Source organism: Moschus berezovskii, chromosome 16, assembly GCF_049115385.1.
Source record: "Moschus berezovskii isolate FMDL1 chromosome 16, NW_MosBer_1.0, whole genome shotgun sequence".
Classification (NCBI taxonomy): Eukaryota; Metazoa; Chordata; class Mammalia; order Artiodactyla; family Moschidae; genus Moschus; species Moschus berezovskii.
The window spans coordinates 26,613,330-26,625,502 of NC_142475.1; the positions used below are offsets into that span (position 1 = coordinate 26,613,330).

At 42.7% G+C, this 12,173-nt stretch overlaps 1 protein-coding gene across 2 annotated transcripts in view; it reads right to left on the reverse strand.

The window, feature by feature from the left end:
- The window catches only part of NUDCD1 (NudC domain containing 1), a 93,384-nt gene that overhangs the window by 80,533 nt on the left and 678 nt on the right, over positions 1–12,173 (reverse strand). The gene's annotated exons all lie outside the window — the stretch shown is intronic.

Below are 12,173 nucleotides of genomic sequence, written 5' to 3' on the forward strand. Positions count from 1 at the left end.
ACAAAAGGTTTACCTATAACTACACATGGAAAACAGAGCAGAGCAAAGGAAACTCTGGAAGACCCACCAGGATGCTACTGCAGTCATCCAGGTAAGAATGGCTGAAGTTTAGAGACCTCCAGAGGTAAAATCATTGTAACTTTATGATGAATTTGATAGAGGCTGAGGAAACTGTTATTACATAACTGGAGGAAGAGTTTATTTTATATGGAAGCTAAAAATACATACACACTGATTAGAAACAATCATCAATTCCTGGTTTTCTAGCACCACTGTGTGGATTAAACTTGATACTGCAGGAAGTACACACGCTAACGTCATGGCGCAAAGCAGCAACATGAGGCAATGATACAACAAATACATTTTGTTCATACTTGTGCCAAAGACCTGGGCAGTGCTGAACAAGCCAGAAACTTCTCAGCCCTTTGCCTTAGTACAAATGAATGCGTACTCGACTGTGAACGTATGGATCTGGAAAACCGTGTTAAAAAACCATGAAATAGTCTGTCTTGCCCCATTCTGACAAGATTAATTTACATAATTTATTAGGACACAAGAAAAGGACACATTACATACTTAAAGTTACTGCATTTATCGTGTCAATCATCTCAAGTATAAAAAAGGCAGGTAGAGGAAATGAAAGGAGAAAAGCAACATCCAGAATGTGACAGAGCTTAACCACTGGCAGGGCTCTTCTGTGGCGTCTACGGGAGAAAAGGATGGCTGGGAGTCGCCAAGCTAGCTTGGCTCTGTGAGCTGACCGAAGATGAGCGACCTCTTTAACAAAGAGCTAAGAGAATGGGACGACAGGGAATGAGATGGCTGGATGGCATCACCGACTCGATGGACATGAGTTTGAGTGAACTCCGGGAGTTGGTGATGGACAGGGAGGACTGGCGTGCTGTGATTCAAGGGGTCGCAGAGAGTCGGACATGACTGAGCGACTGAACAGAACTGAACTGAAAGAAGTCAGTGTAGTAAACTATTTTATTATTGGAAATATACTACAAGAGCCCTGCTGGAAAAGCCTTTTTCCTTATTCTTTTAAAAAGCACTTGGGACCTAACAAGAGGGGAGCCTCCCTTAATCTGTACCTAACTTTCTTATATAACATGCATGGGACCTCAAAAATCTATAGATTTTCATTCACAAATTGATTTATTGAATGTCCATTATGTGCCAGACATGGTGTTTCAGTTCAGTTCAGTCGTGTCTGACTTTTTGTGACCCCATGAATCACAGCACGCCAGGCCTCCCTGTCCATCACCAACTCCCGGAGTTCACTCAAATTCATGTCCATTGAGTCCGTGATGCCATCCAGCCATCTCATTCTGTCGTCCCCTTCTCCTCCTGTCCTCAATCCCTCCCAGCATCAGAGTCTTTTCCAGTGAGTCAACTCTTCGCATGAGGTGGCCAAAGTATTGGAGTTTCAGCTTTAGCATTAGTCCTTCCAATGAATACCCAGGATTGATCTCCTTTAGAATGGACTGGTTGGATCTCCTCGCAGTCCAAGGGACTCTCAAGAGTCTTCTCCAGCACCACAGTTCAAAAGCATCAATTCTTCGGCGATCAGCTTTCTTCACAGTCCAACTCTTACATCCATACATGACCATGGGAAAAACCATAGCCTTGACTAGACGGACCTTGGTTGGCAAAGTAATGTCTCAACTTTTTAATATGCTATCTAGGTTGGTCATAATTTTCCTTCCAAGAAGTAAGCGTCTTTTAATTTCATGGCTGCAATCAGCATCCGCAGTGATTCTGGAGCCCAAAAAAATAAAGTCTGACACTGTTTCCACTGTTTCCCCATCTATTTCCCATGAAGTGATGGGACCAGATGCCATGATCTTTGTTTTCTGAATGTTGAGCTTCAAGCCAACATTTTCACTCTCCTCTTTCACTTTCATCAAGAGGCTTTTTAGTTCCTCTTCACTTTCTGCCATCGTTGAGCAAATACTGATAAATAAAACAGACACGGTCCCTGGCCAAAGGATGCTAACAATGGCCACAGTTACAGCTTCCTGTCCTTTTAGAATATACAATTAGACTGAATTACTTTACGAAGGTCACTTCGCAGAAGATTTATCTTCTTTCCACCGAGTTGCTGAGTTTGCTGCTCTTTGCATATAAAGATGTAAAGAAGCAAGAGTACAAGTTTGTAGAGCTAGTTCCGAAGCAAATGCATAGAACAGGGCAAGGCTAGATTTAGCAGCACAGCTCCCAGTAAACTCTTCTATATAATGCTTCTGTACCATCATACTTAGATCTGCTTTTCCCCAAATTTTCCTCCAGAAGAGTAGGCATGAATTTTATAGTAAACTTACACAAAACAATGGTTACACGGCTTTTCTCTCCCTTTATTTTAATTATTGCCTAAATTTTTTTAACCAGCTTTTATTCTCCTTGCCTTGAAGAAACAGCCCAGGGACCAGGAAGAGCATGTGCTTTTGGGTCAGGTTAGCCACTGATGCAGAGAAGCAATGGCAACCCAATCCAGTACTCTTCCTGGAAAATCCCATGGACAGAGGAGCCTGGTAGGCTGCAGTCCAAGGGGTCACGAAGAGTCGGACACGACTGAGCAACTTCACTTTCATGCATTGGAGAAGGAAATGGCAACCCACTCCAGGGTTCTTGCCTGGAGAATCCCAGGGACGGCAGAGCCTGGTGGGCTGCCCTCTATGGGGTTGCACAGAGTCGGACACAACTGAAGTGACTTAGCAGCAGCAGCAGCCACTGATGAGCAGCTTAAGGGTAAGTTACCTAATTGTCTACCCTGATTTCTCACCTGTCATAGAAGTGAACAACACTTATCCTGTAAGTTACTGACAGGCTTATATTAAAAAACATGGGAAGCATTTGCTATATGATGCCTGAGAAGAGTGTTAATTTCTCTGTTCCTCTTCTCCCTTCCAAGGCTAATTCTCACATAGCTGTTGATGATTTCCTTCTCTTCTGCCTCTTCTGGGCCCTTCCTCAGGTTATCTCCTTTTCACTGGTCCCTTCTCCTTCACCTAAATATGTCGAAAACTCCCCCACTCACAAAACACATGAGAAAGGATTCCTCTGCTCTGCACTCAAAGCAAAGCTCTCTTCCGCCTTGTATTTCTCAAACTTCTCTAAATAAAGTCTACACTCCCATTTTCTCATTATGCTCAAGAATCCATTTCAATTTTGTTTTCAGCTCTAATATTCTACAGAAATTACTCTCACTTAAAAACATGTATTGAACAGCCAAGATGGAATAATAGTGACTAGATTTATCCTTCCCTCAGAAACAACCAGTAAGACAAAATAAATCAGACAAAATTATATAAAACAGTAATTTTCAAGACATGAGACAACAGGCAATAAAGGACAGTGATGAGAAACAAATGAGGTCAGCCCTACTATGCCCCAGCTGAGCGTCCTGACTGAGGGTCCAGCTCACAGCACAAAGAGGGGCGAGTGAAGCAGAACGTGACCGACTCCCTGGGTCGAGGAATCTGAACTGAAAAGTCTGGGGAGACCAAGGCAGCTACAGTTCATCAGGAAGAGTACCAGAGAAGAGAGCCACAGAGAGAGCACTGCACAGATCTACAGAGGGCCTCTCAAATATTCAGCAGACAACTAATGGCATATGTTTGAGGAAACCACTCCAGGCCAGGGAAAGGACCAACTGAAGGGACTAGAGGGAACAACAATGGGAACTCACACACGGCTGGGAGCTGTGACCGTTCCCATTTGGAATAGAGCAAACTCCTAATTCATAGGCAGAATACACAGAACAGTCCTGTCTCAGAGGTGGGGAATAATCAGCCACAGACTCAGCACTGCTCCAGACCAGGCTTAAAAAAAAAAGCAAGATCCAGTGAAGTTAATGTGATAAATTCAAGTAACTCAACTGCATCAAAGAACAAAGTTCAAGACGATTTATAAGGATACAATAGGGTAAAATTCACAACTTTTTGCATCCAAAGATTACCAGGTTTACAAAGAGGAAAGAAAACAAAACCCACAATGAAGAGAATAATCAATCAACAGATGCCACCAGATAATGGTCACAGAAGTTATAATTAGCAGGATAAAACATTAAAGTATTGATTAAAGTACATTCCAAATGTTCATAATGATAACTAGAGATATGAAGGATATTAAAGTCATTTAAATCAAACTTCTAGAGATGAAAACTAAAATGAAAAGTATACTGGATGGAATTAATGACAGAATAGACACTGGAAAAGAAGAGTGAAATTAAAGGCATGAAAACAGAAACTATCCAAAATAAAACAGACGAGAGACTTCTCTGATGGTCCAGTGTTTAAGACTCTGTGCTTCCACTTTAGAGGGCACAGGTTGCCTGGTTGGAAAACCAAGATCCTGCATGCCACGCAGCATGGCCAAAAACAAACAAAAAACAAAACAACAAAAACAGAAAAAATAAAAAGAGCATTGATGAGCTGGTGTTTTAACTTCTCCTAATCTAAAAATGGGTAAAAAGGACTTCCCTACAGGTCCAGTGGTTAAGAATCCACCTGCCAATGCAGGGGACAATGGTTTAATCCCTTATTCGGGAGGATCCCACATGCTGCAAGGCCGCTAAGCCCATGTGCCACAACTGCTGAGCCTGAGCTCTAGAGCTGTGAGCTGCAACTCTTGAACCCATGGGCTGCAACTAATGAAGCCCACATACCTACAGCCTGTGCTCCGCAACCAGAGAAAGACCGCAGGCAACAACGAAGATGAATACATAAATAAATAATGGGTAACTAGATTCCTTAAAGGAGAAAACAGAGAAGGGACCAAAAAAAAAAAAAAAAAGAGTAGAAGAAATAATGGCTGAAAACTTGACAAAACTGATGAAAACTATAAATTCAGGGATCTAGGAAGTTCAGCAAACCCCAAGCACAAGAATCATGAGGAAAACCACATCAACACACAATACAATCAAACCACTCTAAATCAGGATGAAAGAGAAAAATCTTAAAAACAGCCAGAGGAAAAAGAGATATCATACATAAAAGAACAAAGGATAACATATGATTTCTCATGAGAAACAATAAAAGTAATAAGACACAGGGGTAAAATCTTTAAAGTACTGAAGGAAAAATACCCATCATCCTAGAATTCTGTACACGGCAAAAAATATCTTTTGAAAATCAAGGCAAAATGTTTTTAGACACACAAAAGCTGAAATATTTCATTACCAGAAGACCCTCACTATAAGAAATATTAAAAGTCCTTCAGGCAGAGGAAAATTATACAGATAACACTATGGATCAACATAAAGGAATGAAGGGCACCAGAAATGGCAACTATAGGAATAAATATGTTAAGATTTTTTCCCCTGCTTTTACATCTCTTTAAGTCAAAGAATTGATGCTTCTGAATTGTGGTGCTGGAGACTCTTGAGAGTCCCTTGGACTGCAAGGAGATCCAACCAGTCCATTCTAAAGGAGATCAATCCTGGATGTTCATTGGAAGGACTGATGCTAAAGCTGAAACTCCAATACTTTGGCCACCTCATGTGACGAGTTGACTCACTGGAAAAGACTCTGATGCTGGGAAAGGTTGGGGGCGGGAGGAGAAGGGGACGACAGAGAATGAGATGGCTGGATGGCATCACCGACTCTATGGACATGAGTTTGAGTGCCTCCGGGAGTTGGTGATGGACAGGGAGACCTGGTGTGCTGTGATTCATGGGGTCGCAGAGAGTCGGACACAACTGAGAGACTGAACTAAACTGAACTGAAGAGGTGCAACCCACTCCAGTACTCTTGCCTGGAAAGCCCCATGGACGGAGAAGCCTGGTAGGGTGCGGTCTATGGGGTTGCTAAGGGTTGGACTCAACCGAGCGACTTCACTTTCACACATTGGAGAAGGAAATGGCAACCCACTCCAGTGTTCTTGCCTGGAGAATCCCAGGGACGGCACAGCCTGGTGGGCTGCCATCTATGGGGTTGCACAGAGTCGGACACGACTGAAGTGACTTAACAAGAGGTAACTATTTAAACAAAATGTTGAGCGCCTAAGAGCTGATCCTTTCAAACTGTGGTGCTAGAGAAGACTCTTGAGAGTCCCTTGGACAGCAAGATCAAAACAGTCAATCCTAAAGGATATCAACCCTGAATATTCACTGGAAGGACTGATGCTGAAGCTCCAATGCTTTGGCCACCTGATGTGAAGAGCCAACTCAGTGGAAAAGGCCTTGATGCTGGGAAAAAGTGAGGGCAGGAGGAGAAGGGGACGACAGAGGCTAACATGGTTGGATGGCATCAACAACTCAATGGACATGAGTTTGAGTGAACTCCAGGAGATAGCAAAGGACAGGGAAGGCTGGCGTGCTGAAGTCCATGAGGTCCCAAAGAGTCGCACACAACTTAAGAGACTGAACAACAACGTAAGTTTATAGTAATATGTAAAAGTAAAATGCATGACAATAGCATAAAAGAGAGAAATGGAAGTATTCTTTTGGTTCTCAAACTATACATGAAATAATGAAATACCATTTGAATGCATCATGTAATAATTTAAAGATGTACATTATAAATCTTAGGGGTATGCCTGGTAGCTCAGTGATTTAAAAAATAAAATAAAATCTGCCTGCCAATGCAGAAGACCTGGGTTCGATCCCTGGGTTGGAAAGATTCCCTGAAGAAGGAAATGGAAACCCACTCCAGTATTCTTGCATGGGACATCCCATGGACAGAGGAGCCTGGTGGGCTACAAAGGGAGATCACTTCTGCCTTTTTCTTCCTCCCTGCTCCCTCCTAACTAAGTCTGGACCAGATACAGAAAGGAACAAGGGAAATTCTGGGGATGATGGCTAAGTTTAATTTCTTGATTGTGGTAATGACTTCCTAAGTGTATACAGACACACGTCAAAACTAACTACACATTTAAATATCTGTAGACTATTGTCATTTATATCTCAGTAAAGCGGCTAAAGTGCTGCCATTAATACGCCAGCAAATTGGGGAAACTCAATAGTGGCCACAGGACTAGCCATATTCCAATCCCAAAGAAAGGCAATGTCAAAGAATGTTCAAACTACCACACAAATGTGCTCATTTCACATGTAGCAAGTGAAAGTTGCTCAGTTGTGTCCAACTCTTTGTGAGCCCATGAACTATACAGTCTATGGAACTCTCCAGGCCAGAATACTGGAATGGGTAGCCTTTCCCTCCTCCAGGGTATCTTCCCAACCCAGGGATCGAACCCATGTCTCCCACATTGCAGGCAGATTCTTTACCAGCTGAGCCACAAGGGAAGCCCCACATGCAGCAAGGTAAGTTCAAATTCCTTCAAGTAATCCTTTTGGATTCACAAAAGGTACACGATCCACAGATCAAATTGCCAACATCTGCTGGATCACAGAAAAAAGCAAGAGAATTCCAGAAGGACATCTATTTCTGCTTCATTGTCTATAATAAAGCCTTTGTCTGTGTGTATCACTACAAACTGTGGAAAATTCTTAAAGAGATGGGAATACCAGAGTACCTTACCCACCTCCTGAGAAACCTGTATGCACATCAAGAAGCAACAGTTAGAACCAGACATGGAACAACGGACTGGTTTAGAATTGGGAAAGGAGTACATCAAGGCTGTGAACTGTAACTCTGCTTATTTACCTTATATGCAGAGTACATCATGCGAAATGCCAGGCTGGATGAAGTACAAGCTGGAATCAAGACTGCTGGGAGAAATATCAATAACCTCAGATATGCAGTTGACACCAGCCTTATGACAGAAAATGAAGAGGAACTAAAGAGCCTCTTGAAGGTGAATGAGGAGTGTGAAAAAACTGGCTTAAAACTCAACATTCAAAACTAAGATCATGGCACCTGGTCCCATCACTTCATGGCAAATAGACGGGGAAACAATGGAAACAGTGACAGACTATGTTTTCTTGGGCTCCAAAATCACTGTGGACAATTACTGCAGTCATGAAATTAAGACTCTGGCTCCTTGGAAGAAAAGCTATGACAAACCTAGACAGCATATTTAAAAAGCAAAGGCATCGCTTTGCCAACAAAGGTCCATCTAGTCAAAGCTATGGTTTTTCCAGCAGTCATGTACCAAAGTGAGAGTTGGACCTTAAAGAAGGCTGAGTGCCAAAGAACTAATGCTTTCAAATTATGGTGCTGGAGAAGAATCTTTTGAGTCCCTTGGACAGCAAGGAGATCGATCAGTCAATCCTAAAGGAAATTAACCCTGAATATTCATTGGAAGGACTGATGCTGAAACTCCAACACTTTGTCAACCAAAGGTGAAGAGCCAACTCACTGGAATAGATCCTAATGCTGGGAGAGACTGAGGGCAGGAGGACAAGGGGACGACAGAGGATGAGATGGTCAGAGAGCATCACTGACTCAACTGACACAAATCGGCGCAAACTCCGGGAGATAGTGAAAGACAGGGAAGCCTGGCATGTTGTAGTCCAGGGGGTGGCAAAGAGTCAGACACAACTGAGTGACTGAACAACAAAACCTGTTTAATGTTGTGTGTGATATAAAATCACCTATTACTAATCAGTCATGCTTCAGCCCCAGAGATGAAACACTGAAAAAGATGGATACAGGAGTCTCAACGCAGAATATAGTCTTAGCAGAGAAAACAGACACCAAATGCTGATAAATTTGATAAAGTCTATGAAGAATCAGGTCTTTGGAAAAGTACATATTCTAATTTGAACAGATTTTATAGTACAGCTTCTAATAGTCAAGAAAGGAATCTGACTTTCTTATAAACCAAGATGAAAGAATGGAGTATGAATTAGCTAAGTGAAAATATGTACATTTACTGAGTGGAGAGTCTAGGGGGAAAAAAATATAAGAGAAATGCCCAGAAATGGAATTGCTAGGTCAAAGGGCAATTACATTTTATACAAAAGATTTTCATTGCTTAGTTCTTTGGGACAGAAAAAGATAGAGTGACATTTACTGTTTATGCAATGTCACAGGGGGTAGCATAGTGTGTTTTAGAACAATTTAACAACACATAAGACAAGAGAATAAACTCAATGCTCTGAGCTCTTCTGAGTCCAGACACCCCACCTTCATTCTCACATCCCAGCTGCAGAGCTTCACACACCACAGGTGCCTGCCAACAGTTTGTTGAATTAATATGAAACCCCTGGGCTGGTTATACAAGAAATCAAACCATCAGGAGGAGCAGCTCAATCATCTCACACTCTCTCTAGAAATGGCAGTTTTTAAAAGAATTAACCTCTTCATCGTCCTCAAGTAATTCTTAATGAAAGCTCCTCATGTGAACTTCTGCAAAGCCTCCAAACTGGTCTCCCTGTCTCCACTCCCCTCATCGTCCAAACTCAATCTCCCAGAGCCTAGGAGTGAACTTTTTGTGGTTTAGCTGCTAAGATGTGTCCGATTCTTTTACAACCCCATGGACTGTAGCCTGCCAAGCGCCTCTGTCCATGTGATTTCCCAGGCAAGAATACCAGAGTCGGTTATCATTTCCTCCTTCAGGGGATCTTCCCGACCCAGGGATCGAACCCATGTCTCCTGCATTGGCAGGCAGATTCTTTGCCTCCGAGCCACTAGGGAAGCCCCGAAGAGTGAACTGTTCAATCCCCAATTTAGCGATTTCCCTTCTCTACTTAAGAACCTAACGTAAATGACATCTCATCACCTCCACCTGTGCATCCCAAACAATCATCTAAGACCAATACTGGTGAAATGAGGCAGAAAAAGAATATCTTAGTTTTTTCACAAAGTTAATGTACTCAAGAGGAATATTTATTGTGACATTTTGCTTCCTGCTTTTTTGGTGTCAAAATATCCTTTTGATTATGAAAAGGTGGGTGAGGACATGATAGTTTTTAAGAAACAGCTCCACTAAGGAAATTAAAAAGCTGATAAATCTATGACAGCTGAGATTTACTTTGTAATTGCCCATGGAAAAGTCTGGGAAACACTGACTCATAGGATAAAAAAAAAAAAAGCCAAAGATAAAAAGTGCCTTCACCTATCTACATCTTCTCGCTCTCCCAGTAGATATTTTTGCTCCTGCAAAACAGCACTGGAGTAGTGTCCTGCACAGAGTCTAATTATTTCCCCTTTGCTCATGCTTTCCCAGGAACGGAATGACCTCAACAACCTCTCTTCTTCATTTGGTCAATGTACTGAGTATCCGCTATGCCAGCCACTGACTCTACAGAGTGAGCGCTGAGCAAAAGAGAAACACCACTGTATCCACGGAGCTCACAGTCCAGTAGAGGAAACAGGTATCCGGTAAACAAAAAATTGAAAACTGTAACAAGTACTGCCTTAAAGAGAATGGAATGAAGGCGCCCAAACTCGAAAGCAGGAAGACTCGTCAGGAAGGTAGTACAGTTCAGGCGAGAGACAGCAATGATTTGGACCAGGGGAGAGGCGTGGAGGAGACAAGATTTCGAGTTGATAGGCTTTGCTGAGAAACCGAAGACGAGATGACCTCGATGTTCCTCACTGTGCACACTCTCGAACCATGGTAGGCAAGGCATGAGCAGGGACGATGGAAGAAAACTCAAGGAGTTGTAGGAATGGCAGACACCTTTCTTGTCTCCTGACTGGCACAGCAGCCGTAGAAACAGACACCCTGGATTCTCTCCTCTCATGGTTGACCTAGCGGACACAGCTGTAACGCAGCCGCAAGGGCTTCTCAGGGGGGTGCTTATATGGGGCACTGCACGTGCACAGTACAATAAGTGATCTCAGCTGTTACCTAGCTACGTATTTACAAAACGTGGGGCAAGAGCGAGAGGCCGTGGGGCGAGAGCCTGACCACTGCTCATCTGCTGATCTTGGCTAATTGGCTCTTTCCCTACAGAGATTAAAAAAAAAACAAGAAATACACCAAAGATGACTAAAGCACAAACAACGATGTCGACCTGCATGAGAAGTCTTCCCATACATACCCACTCTGCGCTTGATTACACTACTTGCTTTGGCCAGTGGAACAATAGCAAACTTACTGCGAGCAGAGCCTGCAAAAACTCTTGTGCACTGCTTGTCTCTTGGAATAAGCCTGTGGCAGCCTGCTGGATGAGAGACCACGTGGAGGAAAACCAAGAGGAGAGCATCTGAAACCATCTTACAGCAGAACCCCAAATGTATGAGAAATGTACCAGAGAACCCCAAATGTATTAGAAAGCCAAGTCACGACTAGAACCACCTGGCTAACCTGTAGACTTATAAGCACTAATAACTGCTTACTCTTTTGAGCCACTGAGTTTTGAGGTGGTTTTTTAATGCAAAGCTCATTAACATGGAGTTATCATTTATTTATGTAAGGTGGGAGAAAGGGAATGAAAAGAAACAGCAAGCTCATTTCTCTTACCCTGATCAACTCCTGCTGCTGCTGCTAAGTCGCTTCAGTTGTGTCCAACTCTGTGTGACCCCATAGACGGCAGCCCACCAGGCTCCACCATCCCTGGGATTCTCCAGGCAAGAACACTGAAGTGGGTTGCCATTTCCTTCTTCAATGCATGAAAGCGAAAAGTGAAAGTGAAGTCGCTCAGTCGTGTCCGACTAGTAGCAACCCCATGGACTGCAGCCTACCAGGCTCCTCTGTCCATGGGATTTTCTAGGCAAGAGTACTGGAGTGGCTTGCCATTGCCTTCTCCGGATCAACTCCGACCTATTCTTTAAAGCCCAACTGAGATACCAACTCCCTCAGGAAGCTTTCCGAGATGTCTCTGGCTGGTTTGAGAAACATGGAAACACCATCACTATGTTTTGTACATATCCCGATCACTGCCTTACCACATCCTCTTGTAATTATCTGCTTACACTTTTCTTCCCAGCTAGACAACAGCAACTTTATATTACTGTATCATATTCACCTTGATTGTATCAGCATGTAACATAAAACAGGCTCTCAAGAGAGGTTGCTGAGTTTGTATAATTTATACATTAAACGAATAAACCCTTACTCTAATATAAAACCTATTAACTAGATTTATTAGCTCAATCAGAATCAGCAGGGTTGTGTATTCAAAATGCAATCTCTGGGCTCTTTATCGTCAACAAAAATGCCATTCGTTACATTGTAAAAACACGGATGATTATTCCCGCCACCGACAGATAAACAAAATAAGTAGAAGAAGTGTGGGTACTAAACCAACTCGTTTCCAATTTTTTCTCGAAATGTAATCTAAGACAGAGTCCTCAATCTGACAGCCTATAACTGCAATG